This window comes from Coturnix japonica, chromosome 4, assembly GCF_054131305.1.
Source record: "Coturnix japonica strain WE chromosome 4, WE-NBRP24, whole genome shotgun sequence".
Classification (NCBI taxonomy): domain Eukaryota; kingdom Metazoa; phylum Chordata; class Aves; order Galliformes; family Phasianidae; genus Coturnix; species Coturnix japonica.
The window spans coordinates 87057518-87076422 of NC_140666.1; the positions used below are offsets into that span (position 1 = coordinate 87057518).

The following is an 18905-nucleotide window of genomic DNA, read 5'->3' on the forward strand; positions in this document are numbered from 1 at the left end:
CAGCCACTTTCAAAATACTTTTTCAACTTTGGCTCACGAAATTCAGAAGTTATAAATTTAATGAATGAGATGTATGTTAAGATGAGGAAAGAGCTACAGTTCTGAGAAACAGGTCTTGCACATTGCTTCTGAGACCCAGTCAATTCTATCAATGGAAAATTAAAAGAAAATAAGTAGGTAACAAATTTTTCTTCTTCTTTTCCCATAAACTAAAAGAGTTTAATGTAGTAAGATGAAAAAAAGGCTTACTGAAAATGGAAAATAATATAACAACCTGACATTTTAGTCATCCTGTGGAATTCTCGGCCACAGGACTGAAGTGATGGGAAATAGTCATCCCATCACCCTTCTGCTCCATCCCAAAAAGAAGGAAAAAAAGAACAAATAGCAAATTAAAACAGTGAAAAAAAAAAAATAATCTGTCTTCAATTATGGAATAAAAAGACAATTCTTTTGAGTCATGAAATTCCTGGTGTAGAAATGTCTGAAATGTGGGAATATGTCCTGGCAAAATACTTCCACATTAGTTCTGCTTTTTTAGTGTTTCTTAAACATCCATTAGGACTATAATAATTAAAAGAAATATGTCTCTAGTTAAAGCAGAGTATAGTGGAGCCTTCCTTCATGCCCTGTAGGTAGTGATATTTATACTCTGTAGTGGAAAATAATGCTGCTTCCAACAGCCGTGGAATTCTCCATGTCCAAAGCAGTCTGAATCTGTCCAGATTTAGTTCTGAAACTTCAGTGAGATGAACTCTGCATTTCCTGGAAAAAAAAAATAAAAAAGAAGAAAAAAAAAAAAAAAAAAGAAAAACATTTCTATATATTCTACATATGTTGGGTATTTAAGTATATATAAATATATAAGGCTTGGAGGTGAATAATGGTAAAAATCAGTACATAGTTTGCAAGGGGCTAATTGCAAACATAAGACAATAATAATTGTTCACCACCCTTACAGCATGTGGAACAGAGTTATGGCATGTATCATCTAGTAACAACATCCAGTAATCTTATGTTTAAATCCTGTACATTTAACAGTCTCTAACATGTTGTTCTCTAACACATGATAATAAACCAAAGGCATCAGAGGACTGTAATCATACAAGGAAAGTGATGAAAGAAAAGCAAACAAAGCAGAGGAAAGACATGTCTCTTTGCAAGCAAAAAGGTAGTGACAACCATAAAAGTTAGAACAAGTAGAAGAGAGAGAAAAGCATATCTGATAAAAGTACAAAGAGATATGCAAGAAAAAAAATACAGCATAAAAATTCAAATAACTGTGGCCTCCTTCCAGCTTTCAGCAGGACAACAAAAAGGAGGCAACATAGTAAAGAAAAACACGTTACTGCAAGCAATTTTATTTTTAAGTATGAGTGTGTTTCTAAATACAGTAATAACAGAATGCAGCTATTAATGAAAAAAGCATACTGGACTCAGCTTTGCTTTGGAACACACATTTTTGAAAAGATGACTTCAAACAAGTAAAGCAGGATAGGTTTTTAACTTCACTACAACTGAGAGAGAAGCAAAGTGCATAAGAGGGGCAACCTGACTTCTATAGCACCCCAAGAACAGTCACCAACTTTAAACATAGGGATTTGAAGGGCCAAAATCTACCAAAGACCAAAAGTCCCACTAGCTGATGGAAAGGCAAACAGATTTTATGGCACTGAGACAAAATCTGTTTTAATTTTGTGTTTCATATGTCACCAGCAGTGAAATATCTCTTTTCTCTGTTTTGTTTTCCCATACAATATACCATGTATTGCGTCCATGTTTCCACATTTATGATAAACTGAAATCAGTTTTCAATTTTCATTGATCTACTAGTGTCACTAGGAAATAAATGAGGTAAAATGGTCATTGCATAAAATGACACTCTACCATAACAGGTACTATAGTCTGTTATCCAACTCTGAGATTCAGGAAATCTTAATTCCATTTTTAAGTCAAGCAAAATAGTATCAGTGATTGTCTTTTTCTCCAACCTGATGTACAAGGTGTGGATAAATCACCAAACAGAAATAAATTGGTTATTTAGCACTTCTAAATAAACTGTGAGATTTGGAATAGTAGCTCTTACTGTTGTCTTCAAAATAATTCCAATGGAGAAACAATTAGCATGATAAAGAGAGAATTCTGCTTGTTTTGCGATCATATATTCCTGATAATGCCTCATTTCTCTCTCACATTTTTTTTTCCTTTATTTGCACTTCTATTCAAAAATACTTTATTGAATTATCTTTCAAAAAAGTCATTAAGTCTCGTAAATTGGAAACTAGAAATGTTTCCATGGCTATGACAAGGATTTCACTATGAATGCCTACAGTAACCTTCTGAATAGTAAACAGGCCAGAGAATTTCTTTCTTATCTAAACTGTTTGCAGATTGACAAGGGTATCGTGACATTTCCTACAAGGAACTGGACACAGTCTAGATAATGACTGCTGCATTATTTTCCTTTTTAATTGAAATTTAAATGAATACTCTGCTGATAAAGCACCCAATTGATTATTTACTCCTTGCTTTTATGCCATGAATACATGTGCATTGAGATTCTCTGGCTTGCTAAGCAGTTGTCCTGGCTGATGGTGCCAGTGTGACATTTCTCTTAACTGTAAATAGACAAAGATTACAGATATTTCATTATTTGTCTCCTTAAATGGGGAAGACAGTGAGAACTTAAAGGATCTGCAATCTAAATCTGTTGCTTAATACCAGGAACACAAAGACACTAATCTACCATAAATTATCACCTGTATCTATCTAGCCCTGATTGCATCATTCAACACTCGTGACTTGAACCATGGAATTATAAAAAGATCAGTGAGACACAAGTCCAGGTCAAGAAATTGAAGATCATACCTTTACATCAAGTAATATCTTAATGAAACAAGCATGTCTACTGTTAAGAAGGTTGATATTACCAATTTATAAGTTTGTCCCCAATTAATAAATCTGGAATGGCACAAATCTTCACTAGAGGAGGTTTGGACTGGATGTTAGAAAAAATGTATTTACCTTGAGGGTGGCCAAACACTGGAACAGGCTTCCTAGAAAGGTGGTTGATGCCCCATGACTGACAGTGTTTAAGAGGAATTTGGGTAAAACCACAGTAATATGAGTTAATTTTTGGTTTTTCCTGAAGTGGTAAAGCAGTTGAACAATGATATTTGAAGGTCTCTTCCAACTGATCTGTTCTATTCTACTCTACTCTACTCTACTCTACTCTACTCTACTCTACTCTACTCTACTCTACTCTACTCTACTCTACTGTACTCTACTCTACTCTACTTTACTCTACTCTACTCTACCCAACTCTGCTCAATGCCACTAATCTTAGTGAGCTGACTAAGACCCCCAGATGAAACACTGTTAGATAGTTAGTCCTCTCAGAAGTTATTTGAGGGTGAGTTCAACCAATGGTACATTCATTATTTACATATCAGATATATCCCACGTGACCAAATTATTTTTCTACCTCTATGGGTCACATAAGACACAGAGAAAAGCAATAAGATGCCTCAAGGTCTATAATTGCCTGTCAAGATAGAAAATTATATAGAATAGGACTCATCAGCCTGGAAATAAAGGACTTAAAGGAGAAATTTTGAAAGCATGAAAGAAAATGAACAGAGAAAATCTATTAATTTACATGGACAAAGAGGACACAAAGATATAACAGGCAGCAGATTTAAAATAAAGTAAAATTAATGAATTATAGAAATAGTTGCCACAGGATAGTATAGAGGCCAAAAATATAGATTTATTTTTAAAACAGAATAACAAAAGGAGAAGTCCTTGAATTCCTGTTAAAAGGAATCTTTGAATTCAACATCTGTATCAAAAAAGTCGTGCTGAAATTATTTTTTTTAAATTTTTATTTATTTATTTTTTAATTTTGCTGGTATTATTATCAAGGGATTGTAGTGTGTGAAGAATATATCTGCATGTGTGTGTGTATATATATGCATATATATATTCTTTTTGACACGTTCCTTAAATGTTTTTCAAAATGGGGGTGGTTTCACAAAATAAGAAAGTAAGTGAGTGTTGACATGTGTGTCTACACTTTCATTATATCCAGTGCAGCTGTAATCAATACAATCACTGAAATATAGAGGGGAACATTATAGATACTTCAAGCATATGAGCTAATCATAACATTATAAATTTGTAAAATCACGGAATGGAATCCATGGAATGGTTTGGGTTGGAAATATTTAAAATTCATCTTCTTCCAACCCCCTTGCTTTAGACAGTGATACCCACCAGACTAGTTTGACCCCATACAACTTGGCTTCAAGCATCTCTAGAGATGGTGCATCCACGGCTTCTCTTGTTCTCTAGCACAACTTGTTTCTGTGTCTCACTGGAGTTAAATACCTCCCTAAATTCTGGAGACAGTAAGTCAGTCATCAGTAGTGGCTGCCACCCAGCTATTCCTTCTGGAGAGAATGGGTCTCCAAATAGGTCCTAAATCATACCTGCCAGATCCGTGGAATTTGTCCACAGCTCGTATATAGAGTGGCTTTGTATTTGAACATATAATTGTAAGTCTTGAATTATTTTTACTGTCCATGTAAGAAGCAAGATAGTGGAATACATGAACTTTGGCTTGGTTGGCTGTGACCTTTCCAACATTTTCTTCTGAGCTGTCTTTGAAATAATAAAATGGATAATAATGTAATTTTCTGAGGCTTTGTGGGTTACACTCTTTGGGTCCTAATCTACAGTTGAAATCCTATAAAAAGGCCCAAATCCACACTAGTAGGTATTCTCAACAGCAAGAGTTAATTATCTAAATGCCTTTGTAATATCATGCCACTCATAGTTACAAGCAATATATCCCATATCATATGCTCATCTATCAGTTAAGGTGCTGATTTCCCCTCATTGCCACTAGGCTCAGGGTAAAAAACTGTTAATCTGTGCAAGTGACTGGTGATATTGCAATGCAAAATAACTGTAGTGGGGAATTTTTTTAAGACCTCAGCAGGGTGCCAGTATCTATACTAACTACTGATGGAGCAAACACAAGTTGAGTTTATTTTTCTAAAGACTATCCCTTATTATTTATTGGTTTTCATCCAATTGTATTATATTTTCTTTCTCGTTCCTTGTTGCTTCTGTCACATTCATTTCATAAGCTGGCCCTAAATCCAAAATAGCTTGCCACGGGAGAATCATTTAGCATATGGGGATTTCACAAGAACATTTTGCTGGCGTCATCTGTCCTATGAGTATCCATGTACCCATATTTCCTGGCATGCTACGTAGGTGACTAAGCAACTAGTGAATACCAGCTGCAGCATAAATCCTCTGGAGGCACTGGCATCATCAAAATCAGAGAAAGTCTTTTAACATATCTCTAAATCAAGTTCTAACTCATTATGTGATGAGTAAGAAGAAAAAAAGAAAAAAAAAATTGGTTTTGATTCACTAAGTTGAATCAATTGAAAAAATTGAAGATTCAATTGCAAAGTTGAATTCAAGCTTAAAGACGGTAGATTTAGGCTGGATACAAGAAAGAAGTCTTTTACAGTGAGGATGATGTGGTGCTGGAACAGGTTGTCTAGAGATGTAGTTCATGCCCTGTCCCTGAAGACTTTCAAGGTGAGGCTGCATCAGGCCCTGGGCAACCTGATCTAGCTGTGGTGTTCACTGAAGGGGAGTTGGACTAGATAGCCTTTAAACGTCTCTTTCAACTCTAAAGATTCTATGATTCTAAGTACCAACCTGCCTCCTGAGTGGCACGGAGTTGGAAATCAAAGCCTTCTGTTCAGTCATATAACAGAAGCTACCATACAAATTTAGATCTTTTACTTCTTCGTTTATTTCTATATGTTTTCTCCTCCTCTAATCAAGTTTTTCTACTATAATATAGAATATAGTGAATAGTTTAGAACCTAATTTAAGTTTCTGTAGTTTGGTTGACTACAGTAGCATGTTCTTTATTGATATCAGTAGATAATTTTGCACCTTCCATTTCAGTATAAAATGGGTAACAGAAATACTGAACCCACAACCTGATTGGATAGTGGAAGAATTTGCCTAATCACATAATTACAGCTCCACTATGACCTTCCAGGAAAACTTGTATTTATAGCTAAATGAGAGCACAGACCTGTCCTGATCTATTCAATGAAGTGAGTTCAGTGTCTCTGGATACCCAGCTTCATGGTGCCCAAATGCTGCCACTCAAATTGTGCTCATAAATGTATGTGTGCATGCATACTCTCACCACTAGCACTGTCTTATCAGCCAGCTTGTTTCTACAACCAATAGATGTGCTCCAGTGATCTCCATCTCCTTTCTGCCTACATTTTCTCACCTCTCTGTGCAGCAGGGAATAACTGGACTTTATATGCAACAGGGTCATGATAGACAAGGAAGACTAGTTCTAAACTAAAAGAGGGGAGATTTAGATTAGATGGTGGGAGGAAAATCCTTAATCAGGAGATGATGAGGCACTGGCACAGTCTGCCTAGAGAAGGCGTGGATGCCCCATCCATGGAGGTATTCAAGGCCAGGTTGGATGAAACTTCAATCAACCTGGTCTAGCCTTGGTGTCCCTGCCCATCGCAGGGGTTTGGAATGAGATGGCCTTTCAGAACCCTTCTAGTCCAGATCATTCTATGATTTTTGATATGGGTGAGTCAGCGCAGACATGGAATCTAATTTTATTCTTTCTAAGTACTTTCTCGACTCTCTAAGAACAATGGACTTTCTTAGCTTTTAATGTTATTCCTCCTGCTAAATACTTGCATTTCTCAGTTATTAATGCATCCCTGTATGTATGGGTATGCTTCCTCAGAGAGGTGAGAGCTCAAATATTTACTTCTAATTGGAATTTCCCTTTCTGCAGGTGGCTCTCAACTAAATAAAAAAATCAAAGGGCATGAAAATTGCTCCATCATTATAATATTGTAGTTGCATTTCATAAAATTTATATTGCCCTGTTGCTATGGCAACTGCATTTAAACCTTCTTCTTACTAGCTGGATCATGTAAAACAACTGAACTCATAGAAAGGAGTTCACTGTTAATTTTCTTTTTTCTATGTCTGGGTATTATGCAAAGTGTTATAAGTATTTAGCTTAATCAGCAATGCCTATGAAACTAATTATTCTATTCAGCAGGAGCATTCAGGTACAGGACATGAACTCTGTGAATGGCAAGATTCACTCAGAATGAGTTAGGGTGGGACAAAAGGAGTATGGAGAAAGGAGAAGTATTTATTTCATATTTCTACAGTGATAAGTGATGTTTGTTTTAATAATGTAAAATCCAGCAGAATTACTTCCTGACACAAGGAAAAAAATTCCCTAGTTATTTTCTTATTGCAACAATATACAGGCCACCTCTCCATCTTGCCTTAAACTGTTAGTGAGTTTGCTGTTACAAGAATGAACATCATAGAAAAGAACTGGAATATTTGCAAACAATCTACTAGAAAATAAATTTAAAAAAAAAATCTGAATATGAATGTATTCAACTACATTTTGGCAAGTTTATAAATGAAAACATAGCAACCAACATTCCACATGAAATGAATTTACCATTTGATAAATAACTGACTTAATAAATACACTATATCATCTGAAAAAATAACCTTGGGAACTCCAGCCTTTGGAGCCACCCATTTCTGTCCCTGCTCATGAGGAAAGAGTTTTCCTTTAACCATGTATGAAACACTTCCTCACCCATTTATGTGGAACAGTACACTTCTACATAGAATGCCATAAAATCATTGTGTCTTGTGTCTTGGGTCCCATCTGACCAACAACCTAATTTTCCCTTAGTTTTACCTTCCCAGGTCACTCTGATAATTTGATTTGTCCATAGAGGTTATGATGTCCAGAGAAGTTGTTGGAATCTCCTTCCCTGTAGTCCTTCAAGAGCCAACAGGACATGATCCTTGGCAACATGCTGCAGGCATCCCTACTTGAGCAGGGAGTTGGAGCAGATGATCTCTGGAGGTCTCTTTAAATGTCAGCTATTCTGCGATTTGTTCATAACCACTGTCCTTATATTCACTGATCCCTTTATTGAAGGTGTTGGTCTGTGCTTGCTTGAATCCAAAGCCTCAAGGGAGCAGATCGCATAGTTAGCCTTTCACCTGAAAAGTGAGATAGTTTTAGAATGTTCCCAGGCCCTCTGCAGCTCTAGTAACTGTATCACTAAAGCACGGTACTGTTCAGAAGTAGTTACTTTGCTGTTTATGAATTTCAGTGAATATATCTTCTAAATCAAGTACAAAAATATTGCCTCCAAAAGCAAAGCCAATCATGTAAAGAGGCTGAATTTCAAGTGAAAAATAATTTCCACATCAAAGATTTCTCTTAATACAAAACCCTATTTAAAACTGATCTAAGTGGAGCAGGTTGTTTATAGTTCATTATACAGCAAGGACTTTAGAGGCAGCCTATCATGTAGAAGCTCCGGCTACAAGTATGTATATAATTGATACTGTGCTTGAAGAGGTACAAAAATGATAAGAGAATTTAATACATGTCATCTGCAGTCTCAAGTGTATTGTCCATGCTTAGTAGATGACATTTATTTTTCAGTTGACTTCCTTAGTGAAATGCAGCTGTTGGTTTATGTCAAATCAATAAAGACTTAATTACAGTAAATGTAAAAGAATTATAAATAAATGTAGTACAGAGCAAGTGTTCGAGAAAAGTGGCTCAGCACTTAAAGTGCCCACATTCTTAAAGTTGTCTTCTCTTGGGCAGTCAAACTAAACATAGAAACTCCTCTCAAACAATCCCAAACCCCAATGAACCTTCTTTTCAAATTCTTCTGCATGATGAAAGCCCATTTCTTGGTTACCCTCTCTCTGTAATCATCATTTTACATTCATACAAATAGAAATGAGCAGATTGCCATCTGACTTAAACTGGTCTTTTAATCCCTGTCTTTTTTTGTACTGGGGAGCCCAGAACTGGACACAGTATTTCAAATGAGGCCTCACCAGGGCAGAGTAGAGGGGGAGGATCACCTCCCTTTACCTGCTGGCCACACTCTTTTTAATACACCCCAGTATGCCATTGGCCTTTTTGGCTACAAGGGCACACTACTGGCTCATGGTCAACCTGTTGTCCACCAGGACACCCACGTCCCTCTCAGCAGAACTCCTCTTTAGTAGGTCTTCCCCCAGCCTGTACTGGTGCATGCAATTATTTCTTCCTAGGTGCAAGACTCTACACTTGCTTTTGTCTCATCCGTTTTGTTGGTTTTTTTTTTGCCTCATCCGGTTTCTTACTGCCCAGCTCTCCAGCCTGTCCAGACTTGGCAGCATTAGTTTAATGGCTGTACTTGATCTTCTTCACCAACTGAAATGATTCCAGGATTCTATGATTTTAGGGATGGAAACTCTATTGCTTCACTAAGCAATCCCTGTGGCATTTGATGACTACCTATGATAAATGAACTCAACTCCTTGACCAAACCATCAGTAATTTGGTTCAGGCTCTGAAGGAAGTAAAGACCCATACTCTAACTATGCCACGAACTTCTTTAATTCCAAACAATTATTTGATATAAATAGATTCACCAGATTCAGTTGCATGATATGCTTTTATATTCTTAAGTATGAAGTCAAGATCTTTGACCATGCAATTAACGCTTGAAAAGCAGTAGGCTCTTCCAAAACTAAATTATCAAGGAACAAAAGAAGTTGTGGGTCCAAGGAGTCATAGGCTTACCTTTGCATTTTTACATAATCTTACTACAAGCCAACCAAAGCAGGTACCCAAGCACTGTTTTATTGTCAAATGAAGATACAGAAGGTAACTCAGGCAGCGAATGTCAGTCAAACTGAATAAGGGCTTGAGTTTACAGCTCCAGTTGCCATGAAGTTTGTAAACATGAGAAAATATACCTCTGAGTACACAATGCCTTTAAGTGTATCATGCTGTATTCAGTCTCTTCACTGATCACACATTTCTGCAAGGAAGAAGTCAACGAAAAACGGCAGTCATTCAAAGGACGGGACTCAGATATTGTATGTGGGCTTTTAGATAAAGGACCTATGTCTCTAGAGTTGGTAACTACTGTTTCTTGTATATGCCTTATAATGCATTTAGTCATTAATAAGAAATTATCAGTCCCAAATGTATGTAAATGTATGTATATAATCGATTTTGTTATTCTGGTACTGGAAATAGTTCCAGATTTCCTATTCAGAAGAAATGAGAAAAATGACCAGAGGAACATTCAACTATGATTCATTTACACTAATAGCATTCTTTTTTTTATATATCAGAAACATTTACTAAAGACTGAAAGCATCATCACATGTCTGGATTTCAGATGCAAGGCAATACATAAGAAAACAGTGAAAATAGGTGTAAGATCTTAAGCAGACATACAACTGTTGGCAAATACAGTCATTGGCTCTTGTTATTTCCTTTGATGTGGAAGATATTACTGTTTCTCCTCACTGAAGTTCAGGTAGATCACACCACCACAAATGAAGCACACAAAGGCTAAAAGCATTGATTTTCATGAGATGATGCATAAAGATCCACTTAAGACCATATTTCGTTTCTGACAACACAGAAGGGTTAAAAGCTAGAAATCAAAAGGAATCACCTCATGTTATATTTCTTAAAGTCAGTTCCTTGCAGGTTTCAATCTCCTTAACATTCACTTCTAGTAGCTATTTTTGCTTTAAATATGCACATCTAAATTCTTACCTGTGATCCTTCACACAAGCACTTTGATCCTTCCTGCCCTCCATGGAAAACAAACCATATTCCTTCTCTTGTTACTTGGCAACGTGATGGAGCAGATTTAGGGACCAGATTCTGCACTTATTCTCCCACTGATTTCAATAGAAAAGAAAAAAAGAAAAAAAAAGGAAGAAGAAAAGCTTGGGGAGCAGAGACACGGATTATGAGGTTTAAAACCGACAGAGAATCAACAGGAGGAATTGTACAGCCACATATCTAAAAGCATTTTGAACTTGCAGGTTTGAAGAGGTGGTACCATTCCTATATTTCTCCTATCAGCTCTCATTTTAAGTGAGAGCTGCAGCTCCTGAGTAGGCTGTTTTCTTTTTTGGTACACTGGATTTCTTTAAAAAATATTTTGCTTATCAGCTGGTATTCTTCTGGCAAGCAGATAGTAAAATAATTCACAATCCATTAACAGGCAGAAGAAACCGAATGCTGTCACTGGTGACTGGAGCCTCACACAAGGGGTTTAAGTTCCCTGTTCCATCAGAAACTTGTGCATTTTTGAACAAGGACATTAACATTGTTTCATCAGTTAATATTTCTTTTAAAATAACAATTAGTCCTAAAGTGACTTCAGGGTCATACATACAAAACAGTTTGGATGTTTGAAGTTTGCAATTACAACTTTTTGGTACCTGCCACAGGTTCCAAATCCCTGAAGAACTGCCTAGAATGTACCCTATAATATATATACATATATATAAGTGGAAAGACATATAAAACACTGGAACAAGTTATCCAGGGAAACTGTGGAAACTGTGTTCAGGTCTAGTTTGAATGGGGCCCTAGGCAGCCTGATCTGGTGGGGAGCAGCCAGCCCATAGTAGAAGCTAGCACCTGATGAACTTTAAGGTCCTTTCCAATCTAAACCATTCTATGATTCTGTAAATATAATACAAATGCTAAATATAAGCATCCTTGTGAAAATGTTTCACTCCTGTTCTTAGGTACCAATCAGGATTTAAGGGAGATATCTTATGCCAGCAAAGCCAGAAAAGCCCTCCAATGATAAGTTCACAACTACGTGGTTTGTTTTGTTCAATAGTCTTCAACAGAGCCATGATATTGCAGGTGGCATCACCAGCTAATTTTTCTGGATCAGAATATTAATCCAGAATTTTGGATGTAGGCTCAGGTAATTGCCAGAAAAATACTATATATATAAAACTAAAAGTGGAGAATTTATGCTTTTGCTTATTAGATTCAAGTGAGGTTGAAATCACATTGTTTTATTTATTTATTTGTTTATTGCTTTTGGACTCAATAAACCAATGTTTATTTTATGTTTAAGGGAGGAAGAATACTGAAAAGAAATCACCCAAAGCATCCCTCAACCTCAGAAAAATGATGAGTCCCTTGGATTGCATGATTCCAACTATCATAGATTCCTCTAAGTTCTAATTATCTTACTTTTATGGAATATCTTGAAAAAGTATTTTTCATTTCTCTCAATAAAAGGGACAAGTTGGGAAACAAATCTGCTTTTCTTAAATCTTCTTTGAATGATGGATATCCAATAAAGATCTTGTCTAACAGAACTAAGATCCAACCAAGCACTGTAATAACTACAAGTTTCAGAGCATCAGTTTATGACTAAAAGCTTCATTTCAGAATCATAACTATAGCCACATATTTATGTGCATTCAGCACCAGCACACGGAGATTAACATTTGTATACAACTGGGTATACATACAGATGTTCCTAAAGATATAAATTGTATATTTATCCAGCTTTTCCTTCAAGATCTTCTATTTGGAATTATTATTATGAGACATTCTCATAATATTGAAAGGATATGTGAAAAAGAAAAAAAAAGCAATTCTCTGTACAGCCAACAGCAGAGTTTTGTAATGTTCAAAACTATTTTTACCTTGCAGCAAAAAGGAAGGACTTTCATCTCCATTGTTTATACTATAGAGAACTGCTATTTGAAATAGAAAAAAATACATCAACAAACAGACAACAAAACTGGAATCAACATATGCAAGAGACAAAAGAAAAACAAAACAATATGAAAACCAAAGAAACAGTAGAATAAAACCAAGGGGAATAAAAGCTCATTTTAAACCAAGGTATAAAAAAAAGGGAGTGGCATTACTCAAAAGAAGTCCATAAAGAGAAAACAAACACTATTTATCATGTCCCTCTAACACAGATACTTCAATTATGTCAGAAGTGTTTATATTACTCCTAAATACTTCTAAAGAGTTGAGTTGACCCATTTGTTGACTTTTGCATTTGTAGCAGAAAGATTCTGAATCCTGAACTTTGCCTGGACAGCCTGTGTCTCAAACCGTTCTCTTCCCAAGGGTTACTGCTTTTCCTGTGGCACTTCAGGAGAGCCAAGAAAGAGAGGTATTCCTGTACAGTAACTATGTCAAGATGAATTTCAAAGGCAAAAGAAATCTTAAGGATTTTTATATATGTAAAGATTGCAATGAAATTCATGTTTGTCCTTACAACTTTTTAATTCTCAGATTAATTAAATGTGCTTTTCCTTAGTAAAGGATGAGGAAAAGTCTACAAAACAAAGCATTTTGATTGATTTATCAGATGGGGAAAGAGTAAAAGGATGTGAAGGAGTACTGGCCTTTGGTTGTGAGCTCATGTACTCATATTAACATGGCAGCCTCACCTAGACTAGATCAAGGATGATTTTGAAGTTCCATGGAGTTAAACAGATGTTTTCCTATATAACTGTGTGCATAACTCCTGCTGTCATCAAAGAAGCAAACTTTTCAGCAAGTGAAAAATCAGTAAGTTATATCCTCTCAAATAATATGATAATGAGTATGAAAATACTATTTTCTGTGCTTTCAATAAAAAAAAAAAAAGAGCTATACATAAACACTGACTATCCAACCCAGCCACCTCTGCTGAAACAGGAATTTTCTCTCTATTTTTTCTTACCAAATAAGGGGGAAAATCCTTTTCAATTTGAAGATAATGATCTTCGGAACATTTTCATCAACAAATCCCTTTCATAGGGAGCTAGAGGTTTAAATGTAACTTTGAGGAAAATGTTTAGAAAACATAACTGATTACATGGAGCAGAGTTGTCTCAACAGTAGTTTGCTGAAGTACAATAAAATTAAGTTGTAATAATAATGAAAATATTCAGCTATGTGAATTTGATTTTGATGGGAATTCTTTGCAAGGCACTGTTTATAGAATTTAACAAGGTACCAGAAAAACCACAAGTGATCTCTATGAGAACTGGTGCTTTAAAAACAACCTGAGCTGCTTGCAGCCAATCTTAAAAAGTTTATCCTAGAACTTGTAAAATGTACATATAAAAAATCAAGAACATTTGGACATCTAAGAAACCTTTTTAACTCCTGCCATTTTTTTTAGATTTAAAGAAATCTCAGAACATGTTCACAGAGCAAGAAAAAGTGAAAACTTAGAATTTTAAAGATGTTCCTAGGCTTCCTTTCAAAAGAATAAAGTCAGCTACTGCACAGTGGCACCTGTATTAACAAATTTCTTAAGCTAATGAGACTAACACCATCCATAAAGGAGATATGGTAGGCAAAAGATGAAAGCAGGTAATATTTTTTTTATTCTCTACAGACTCTAAAGCCAAGTTCTGTTTCCAAACTTCAATATTATTCTCATCATTTCTTAGCCTATTCACCCAGTCATCTCTTTTATTTAAGGAAGGAAGCAATGACCAGGATACAATGAATGATGGATCCTTAAAGTGGAACCAAAGAGAAAACAACCACAAAACAGAGTACCATTTTTTTTCCTTTTTTTTTTCCCCCCAATCAGTTGAGCTGTAATATCAAAGGCAAGACATGAGGATTTTTTCTCTCTCCCCATTCTAAAAAGCTGTCCAATTTAATTAAAATGTTTTATTTTAATTGGATCTTGAAGAGATTTTTCCAGTTGTAAACAGAAAAAAACTTTCTTATTACATATCAGAATGATCTTAAACATACATTCCCACAGGAGAAAAACTCCTGTATATATAATCTCGCTGAAATGAGAAATGTTTACACTCAGACTATTTGATAGATTCTGTGCCTAAAGACAGTTCTTTGAAGGACTTCTGTGCAGCAAATAAATTCAAACATTTTCTTTGATTTCATGATACCAGTAAGTATACATAGCAGCACCACCACCATTTTAACTGTTGATAATAGTTCCAGTCATTAGTAGAAATAATTCCCAGAAATGTATCAATTATTTGTGATGGTTTAAAATTGTGTTCATTTTGAAATCAATACTTTCATCTTTAATTAGGAAAGAATAGTTAAACTTAAAATTCTTGTACTAAATACAAAATACTAAATAAATGTAAATAAATGTACTAAATAAAAAATTTCTTCTTTTCCTTTTTCCTTACTAAGACGTGGATTTAGTTCTGATTGGTCCACTTCCTCCTAATTATACTTCAGATTAACGTAGGATGGAGAACCCATACTGAAAGAGCAGTCTCTCAGGCACTGTCCATTCTGCCTGTCCACTGTCCACTGCCCTGCTCTATCTTGTTTTCAAGGTGACATCCATGATTTCTCTGATCTGACATTCAGAGTGTCATTCTGATCTTTTATTTCCATCATTTATTACATCAGGACTGAATCACTCAATAACACCACTGCAGAAACAGCACTGCTTTCACAGCTCAAAGTAACTAGCAGTTCAAATTAATTACAAAAGTTCCCCCAAAACTGTTAATGTCTTAAAACTACAGTGAACTGCATACCAGAAGTGGTGGCTGTATTAGGATTTTGCCTCTAGAAAGCTTGAAAGCTTTATTCAAAAGTTTTGCTACTGTTTTATCATGTATTTATTTATTTTTAAAGCCAGTGAAAAAGTGGAATGTAAAACTGAAAAAATGTCTGGAAAGACTAGTTAATGGTTATTGAAACAGTCCTTGCTCTGTGTATGTGTCAAATGAGTAATAGGCTTTGATGTAAGGATCAAGCTAGTTCCTCTGATGGGGTCTAATAGTTATTATTCATTTGCTTTACCAATTACATCTGGAAATTTTCTTACAGGTTCAGTACTTTGTTAAAAAACAAAGGAGTTTACATAGGACATCATTATACTGCACTGCTGGTGAGTTAAGAGCTGCTGAAGAGACTGCAGGGAGCAAGGCTTCCCCTCATGCACAGGGGCCAGAAAGAAAAGTAAGCTCATGCTGAGGGCAAGAAGGTGGTAAGAGAAAATCTTAGCTTGATTGCTTGCCCCTAAAAACAGGGTGCAGAACCTCTGAGACGTCACACTGCCATTAATATTCAAAACTGAAGAATTTAGCTAAAGTGAAAATAGCAAAAAAATATTAGGATACACCTTGCATGTGACTGAAACTGCACCTTTTTTAATGGGGTTTAGGACAAATCACTCATTATTACACTATAACCTAAACATGTGTAGTTGATCTTAACTTATAGTTTGCTTTAGTTCTACGATATTTTTGCTTCTTAAGGATCCTAACTGATTTTTCTTACAAATTTTATATAGAAATGGCATCAATCCCAAAGGGTATCCTTTTTAATTTTGATTCCATACAATACGTAATTCTTACCCCATAAGATAATTTCCAATTCAAACATATTTTCAAACTGAAGAGCATATAGATGGAAGAAAATGCCTGAGATCTATTGAACCATCTGAATGAAGATGTAGAGAAGAACGAGACTTCATAGTCCATCGCTAAATCTAACATTTCAGTCTAAGTAACCAACACCTTTTCATGCAGTAATAATGACTATGGAGGAAGGAAGCAGCCCTTTCCCAGTTCAGTCTGTTCTCTCCAAAGATGAGCTGTTGCATTGTTCAGAATGAGACAGATTTCTTTCTCAAAATAGCAAAGATAGCAATTATTTCTGTAAAGCTTCCTGTATGTTATGCACACACTTTTTCTCAGTTGCTCAAGATGGACTGTGAGATGTAAGTAAGCAAGAAAATGGAACAGATCGTAAAATGCTTCAAGTATTTCTAAGAAAAAAAAACAACTCAATTTATTTCTGTTGCTAAGCAAATTAAAGAACAAGGCAGTTGCTGTAGAAGCAATAGGAACATACCATTGTGTTGTTCATAGACATGGTTGTATATCAGTTGATTATTACAAAATAAGTAATGTTATTTTGCAAGAAGAATCTACTATTAAAATGGTATTTTTTACAATGAAGAAAAAAAAATCTTTACAGAACTGCTTTATATTACATTCTGTTTTAAGTGAGAAAATACTGAACCTTTTTTTCTTAAGATTTTTTATTATTATTATTATTGGGAACTGATGTCTCAAATTACAGAAATATCAAAATATCTTGGTCAATTTTTCACTTTTAGATGATGAATATGGGAATAATCCATTTCCCAATTGATTATTTTCACGAGACCAATAATAGAAAAATAGAATAATAGAATGGCTTGGGTTGGAAGGGACCCAAAGGATCATCAAGCCCCTCTGCCATAGGCAGAGCCACCAAAATCCAGATGTGCTGAATTTACACAAATAAATTTTTAACCTTAAGGAAAGAAAGAAAAGGAAAGAAAAGAAAAACAGACAAAAAAATAGGCTGTTAACATTGTATCAAAATTCACAGGTATTAAAATACTGCAAAGAAAAATAAATGTTTTGATTGTTTTTGGTATTTTGACATAGAAAGTTAGGGGAAAAAAACCACAACACTTTAAGACATCAAAAGAGGAAAATAAATAATTATCATTTGATCTTGAAGACAATACATAGATATTTTTTTTCCATTTTTGCTTTTGCTAGAATGATATTAGAATTTGTAAACCCTGAATATCGCTAACATTAAAACGTGATGCAACAAATTATTTTAGCAATTATAGACATTTAGGAACATGGCTGCTCAGGCTCTAAGAATTATTCTTTACATCATGAAGAATTTCCCCTATCTTTAAAAGTGACAAAATTAACAGGCAGTGATTTGTTTTGTATTTCTTTTGCAGTATACTGAAACTTAGTAATACAGCCTTAACATTAGAAGAGTTTCACATTACATTGGATGCAATCAATATAGCTTCACTGAAGATTAAAGTCATATGCAGTCTGAGATGCAAATCTTACATAAAAAGAGGAGGAAAATAGAAGGAATTAGGAAAGGACTTCAGTACAGTTGTTCACAAATGACTTTTCATTTCTGCTTACAAATTAGATTAATGTAAACAGAGTCACCCATTTGAAGTAAACTATATTATCTTTAGAGGAAATTATGAACATACTGAGCAGTCTAACTTGAACAGGTGCTTGAATAGAGACTGGTAGTGTGAAAGATGTAGAATTTACTGTTCTCTTGCAATGTCAAATGCAACAGTACAAAAACTATTTTACTGTGATCAAACAAACATACAAAACATACTGGAGAGTGATGATACATAGTGAAACCCCAAATAAGGTTAACTGTTATTGTGCCTTTACAAAGTTTTATGGAATTTCTAAGATAAAGTGTAACGAATATTCATTACAGTGGACAAACATTACCATTTGAACAATGCATTAAAGATTATAACAATGTTGATACAGTAAGAAGAAATGTTCCTCTAGAATGACTCTCAAAATAAGTTGTTAGCATTTTTTTTTTGTCTATGATTGCATTCTTATCTATCAGAAAGACACAGACCTGCCAGTGATCTCAGACTGGGAGAGCTCTTTCTGACAAGACTTAGATTTTTCTAAAGAATGCTCTGTTTTAACCTCAGCTATCTCTTCTCCTGAAACAAGAAAAAATCAGTTAAACACTTTCAGGGTGACCTAAAATTAAGAAAGCTGTATCACTGATTGGGCATTAAATTAAAAATAAAATAAAATCAAGTTTCTATTCCTCAAAATTAACTTCTTTTTTTTTGTTGTTGTTGTTGATTTTTGCATAAGGCTACTTAAATCCATTATGTAAAAACCTTTATGACTTACTATTCTATAGTTATAAAAAAAATCATGGCTATGGTGGATTTCACTCACTAGGGCCATCTGACAAAGAACATTCAGAATTCAGACTGTTAATCCAAATTTGAGTGCTGCACCCAAACTGCCTATTGGAAACAATCTTCAGCCCACAGTGAAGGACATGGTCAGCATCAGTAGATATTTCTGCAACCTCTCCCATCCTGTCTCAAATGGTAAGTCATTTCTAAGTCCCTAAAACTAGACCTGCTTCCTTAAATACTGGTGTA

General features: G+C 35.1%; 1 long non-coding RNA gene across 1 annotated transcript; it reads right to left on the minus strand.

The window, feature by feature from the left end:
• Positions 1-7220: 7220 nt before the first annotated feature.
• LOC116653379 (uncharacterized) lies at positions 7221-11062 on the minus strand. Its single transcript, XR_004307061.2, has 2 exons — positions 10709-11062; positions 7221-8124 (listed from the first exon to the last, which is right to left on the minus strand). It is a non-coding gene; the product is annotated as an uncharacterized LOC116653379 (long non-coding RNA).
• Positions 11063-18905: the final 7843 nt, after the last annotated feature.